General features: G+C 39.2%; 1 pseudogene; it reads right to left on the bottom strand.

Moving 5' to 3' along the window:
- Window positions 1–3,562: 3,562 nt before the first annotated feature.
- LOC118573976 lies at window positions 3,563–5,200 on the bottom strand (annotated as a pseudogene).
- Between the last annotated feature and the right edge of the window lie 285 nt (window positions 5,201–5,485).

The raw sequence follows: 5,485 nt of genomic DNA, 5'->3' as shown, positions 1-5,485 counted from the left end.
AAAGATGTAAGGTACTGGTAAGCCATGAGCCACGTGGCAAAGTATAGATTAATAGAAATGGGCTAAATATAAGAGTAAGAGCTAGACAATGGTAGGCCTGAGCTAATGGCCAAGCAGTTTAAATAATATAAGTGTCTGTGTGTAGGACTGCGGGGGCTTGGTTACACCTGGAGAGAAGATCTCCAACCACAAATGGCACCCAACGTGTTGGCAAGAGTTTCCACCTAAAACCTGAGAAAAAAAGATTGTAAAATGGAGCTAAAAACAGCTTCCTAGTTGTCTCAAGTTAGCGGCAGCCTGCTGGTTTGAACTACTATGGCAGGTTCCTGGCGTGTGCCTCTGACATGCAGTGTGGTGGGGATGGGGAGTCTACAAGCAGCACTTTACTCTGCTGCATGGTGGATTTAGCCTTTGCTAGTTAAAAAAATAAAAGGTTTCTGGGCTATGTGCTGCTTTGATAGAACTGCTTCTGATAGTTGATGGTATGCATGGCTCCAGACCCAGAGCTGAGGTGGGTGGAGCCAGCAGCCACAGCAGCGTCTTACATAGATGGATATTACACGGAGAATCTGGTTTGTGTTGTCTTTGGGATTTTTAACTACAGAAAAAAGATTTGATCGTAAAAGCTGTTGAGTTAAACAAATATGTAAATTTTAAAGGTACCTTGACTTCAAAATTTGGATATAAGGATATATTACTTTGGAAAAGAGTCTCTGCTTTTGTTTCCACAGAAAGCCAGAGGCTGTAGATTTGTTTCAGATTAAGATACATCAGGTTTGATCAGCCAAGACCACCTGAAAGGTCTCTGATGACACCATGGCCCAGATGATCCAACATCCAGAATGGTTTCAAGGCAACTGGCTCAGAGGTTTACCCTCACAGACTACTCCATAATCCTAAAATTTTCTTTGTGTCCCCATAAGATACAGCGCCCTCCTCCAGCAAGAAGTAGTAAGAGAAACTACGCCCAAATTCCCAAATATATCAAGCTGGCCTTGGAGATGGAATTGGCTCACTCCTTCTCTCAATCCAAGCATATTGCTAAAACAAAAGGTTAAGAGATTCTTGTGTCCCAAGTCAGAAGAGCCCTCTGGTGTGGGACAGAGAAAAAACAATATTTTTATTTAAATTTGGTTGATTATAAATGCGATCTATTTCTAAAGAAGAAAAAGGGATATGATATAGATATAATAGGATGAAAGGGTAGATTAATGAACTTACTTGTAAAGAGCAACAACTTATTTAAAATGTTTTACATTGGTCTATTGATACAAACTTAAAGTTAATTTTGTTATACTGTGTGTATATTTCTACTCTTGTTTAAGGTATTATGTTTGTACAGCTCATTTAAAATTGTAATGGATAATTAAAAATAGATTAATAATTAGTCATCTATGTTAATCATACTTGTAGCCATGTTAGTTAAGTCTTCTAGGTATACATAGAGATATTTCAGATAGATAGGTAATCTTCAAATACTTCCAAGACCTACAGAATATGGCATTTAAAATATTTTTAAAATTTAGACTTTCTGGACAGTGAGACATGTCTGCTCCTGGCAGCACCAATTTACTTCAGATAGGAGGATGGGCATTGAAAACACTTCATATGGAGTTTATCTTCAACTTGGCAAAAATAGCCATTTGAGCAAGAAACTGTTCTTTCCTGGACTGCTTGATCAACTGGACATGTAGGACTCATAGAAAGGTGACCACTGAACTTTGCTTGACAAAATGGTCCTTCAGGTTCCTGCTTCACAGAAGAAACTGCCAGACATTCTACAGGACACTAAGAAAAGTGACCAAGAGACTCTAGCCCTGTGGGCTAAAGACAGATGGCCCAACTTTACAAAGGAATATTAGGTGACTGTCCAGACTGCCAGCTATCTCTGTCTACCCTGCAAGACTCCCCAAAGTTGCTTGCATCCTTCTCCCATTTCTCAGGTAATAGTATATCCTTCTGAGGTCTTTGATGTAGTTGAAGACTAGATAGGTATAATTTTCCTTAGTCATGATAAAAGATAAGTTAGATATAAAACCTTAGACTCATAAATATAGGATAGATAGAATATTTTGTTTAATTTTGCCAAAACAAATAGACTAGATATTGTAACTATAATTCTTGCTTGATAATTGTTTTGTTATATGTAATTTTACTATGTAAAAGTTAAAATCTTCTTTTAAAAAAAAGAAAAGGGGAAGTGCTGTGGATATCGCTCTGTATAAATAAAATGCTTTTTGGCCAGTGGCCAGGCAGCAAGTATAGGCAGGACAAGAGAGAAGAAAATTCTGGGAGGTGGAAGGCTGGGGGTGGGGGAGATACTGCCAGCCACAGCCATGACAAGAAAGATGTAAGGTACTGGTAAGCCATGAGCCACGTGGCAAAGTATAGATTAATAGAAATGGGCTAAATATAAGAGTAAGAGCTAGACAATGGTAGGCCTGAACTAATGGCCAAGCAGTTTAAATAATATAAGTGTTGGTGTGTTTATTTTATATGTGGGTTGTGGGACTGCGGGGCCTTGGTTACACCTGAAGAGAAGATCTCCAACTACAAGTGTGCAATAGCATTATCCCATAGCAAAGCAACACTTGGGCAAGGGATTTTACCAATGTACATTTGTTATAATGAAGCTATATTTTGCTAAACCCATTGTAAGTTGTAAATAGTGAAAGTTAAAAATACAAATACACATAATCTACTACACATCATAACTTAGTATCAACACGAGTCTAGGGTGTCAGTTGTTTGCCTTCAACATCACAGGATTGACTAGGAACTGTAGATTCTCACCTTTGGCTGTTATTGTGAGGGAGGATTAGACTACATGTGCCAACCCAGGCAAAGATCAAAATATTAATGATGAAACCATTGAGGTGCAGTTCCAACTATTAGAGACTAGCCTGATCAACATAAATGAGGTCCCATCTTATTAAATAAATAAAAATAGAAAAGAAAATAAAGAAGAAAGAATGGGAAAAATAGTTTCTACTGAATAGTATGTTTATCCAACTTGTACTCAGAAAATTATTAAATTAAACTTAATTCCCCTAAATTGGGACATTCTCTAAGCCTTAAATTTTTCACAATCATTTTTTGTTGAACTTTAAACAAAATTTTATTACACAAAAGTTGTCACATAATTGGATATTTCTCTACTTTGTACACAATTGTTCTTACTCTCCACAGAAAGGCTGCTTCTGAACTTCTCATCTGGTGACACAGTGCTACAATCCTGACTGTAACAGAATAGTAGAAATGCCTCGGTGATTTAAGTTGAAAGCAGGACACTGATATATGGCTCTTGCACCCAGTATTGGGAATGTACAAATGTCTTTATTCAAAAATACAAAATAAATTATCTGTAGGCATGCACAATGACAGCAGTAAACCATTATAGATCATGAATGGAAACGAGTAACCAATGGTCATAGTGACCAGCCATCCTTCTCTCTCTTCAGTCACTTCCTCTTCAGGTGACTTCTTGGAAGTTAGCAGTGAGGAACCTGCCTTGAGCTTCTTGTCACAGTTCATTGATTAGGGCAAAGCACTATTCTAGGAGTTAGAACATACCACCCCCCATACCCCCACCCATTCCACCCATCGCGCCCATTCCAGGGTCCTTCTCTTCCTTAGGAATTTCAGTCACTACAGCTTCTGCTATGGTTAGCAAGGAGGCCACCTCAGCAGCATCCAGTAAAGCAGTTCTCACAACCTTTGTTGGATCAATGATTCCCTTTTCCACCATGTTTACAAAGTCTCTGAGCATAGCATCATAACCAGCTTCCAAGGAACTCTGCATGATTTTCTCAACTATCAAAGATCCTTCAACACCTGCACTCTTGGCAATAGTCATTGCAGGAATTTTGAATGCTCTTTTAATAATTTCTCTATATATTTTCTGATCGTCATTAGAAGGCTTTAAGGAATCCAAGGCTGGGATGCACCAAAGCAGAGCGCAGTCCCCTCCTAGAACAATGTCTTCTTTCTTCTCATTCACTTCAACATCACTTGTTCCTCCAACCTTCAACAGGGCTACTCCATCGGAGAGTTTAGCGAGCTGCTCGTTCAGCTATTTCCTTTTCATATTCACTAGTTGTGATGACTAGCTGCTCAGTGATTTCTTGAATGTTTTTCTCAATTTGAGCCTTGTCACCTTTTCCTTTCAAAAGCATAGCATCATCTTTGGTGACAATGACCTCTCCAACTTTTCCTAAGTCATGAGCTTGAACATCCTCGAGATTTAGATTCAGCCCCTCTTCTCCAAATACCGCACCACCAGTGGCAATAGCCATATCTTTCAGCTGGTTCTTCTTTTTGTCCCCAAACCCTGGAGCTTTGACTGCCACAACCTGGAGACCAACTTTTAGCCTGTTCAAAACCAGTGTACTTAGGGCTTCTCCATCCACATCTTCAGCAATTATGACCAAGGGCTTCCAATAAGCATTAACAATTTTCAGAGCAGGGACAATGGACTGGACACTAGAACTCTTCTTTACACTCAACAGAACATAGGCATCTTGGAACTCACATTTTTGACCTTTTGATGTGTTAATAAAATATGGGGAAATATATCCTCTGTCAAACTTCATGCCTTCAATAATCTCTATTCATCATTCAGTGTTTTTCTATCCTTCACTGTGATGATGCACTTTCTTCCAACTTTTTTCATTGCATCAGAAATGATGTTTCCAATGTCTTTGTCTCCATTTGCAGAAATTGTAGCAACTTGAGCAATTTCTTCAGGGGTTGTCACGGGTTTAGATTGCTTTTTTAGTTCAGCAATTACAGCATCAATAGCCAGCATGACACCTCTCTAGATTTCTACTGGATTAGCCCCTTTGCTGATCTTCTCAAAGCCCTCCTTGGCAATAGAACGTGCCAAAACAGTAGCAGTGGTGGTGCCATCCCCAGCCTCTTAATTTGTGTTATTGGCAACATCTTGAACAAGTTTAGCTCTGATATTTTTGTATTCATCCTTTAAGTCAATTGACTTTGCAACAGTGACCCCATCTTTTGTTACTTTGCGACTTCCCCAACTCTGTTCAGAAATCACTGTTCTTCCCCTTGGCCCCATTGTAACAGCTACAGTGGGGCGCTGGCCGCAGTGGCAGGAGTGCATGAGGCGAAGCAGGCCATCAGTGGCGAGTGAGGGACCAAGCAGAGGGTGCGTACCACAATGAGCCCGAGTCACAATCATTTTTATTCATTATTTTAGAGTTCTTTTGAAACCTATACATCTTATAATGTTTACACAACACATTCTGATTCTCTTTCATGTAAAGTTCAAACAAGAAACTCAAAGGGTTGTTATAAGAATTTAGCATAGTGAAAGTTGTATAAATACCCCTTTTCTCTCTTAATGAGATAGTGGAATAGACTCCAAAGTACATATCTGGGAAAGTATATGCATACTTCTCGGGACAACTAGGGAACTGAAGTGCCTTTGCCAATAAGCAGCCTACAAAATCAAAGAGGGACAATC

Source organism: Onychomys torridus, chromosome X (assembly GCF_903995425.1).
Source record: "Onychomys torridus chromosome X, mOncTor1.1, whole genome shotgun sequence".
In the NCBI taxonomy this organism is placed as follows: Eukaryota; Metazoa; Chordata; class Mammalia; order Rodentia; family Cricetidae; genus Onychomys; species Onychomys torridus.
The sequence above is the reverse complement of the archived record's forward strand: the minus strand, read 5'-3'. Positions and strand labels throughout refer to the sequence as shown.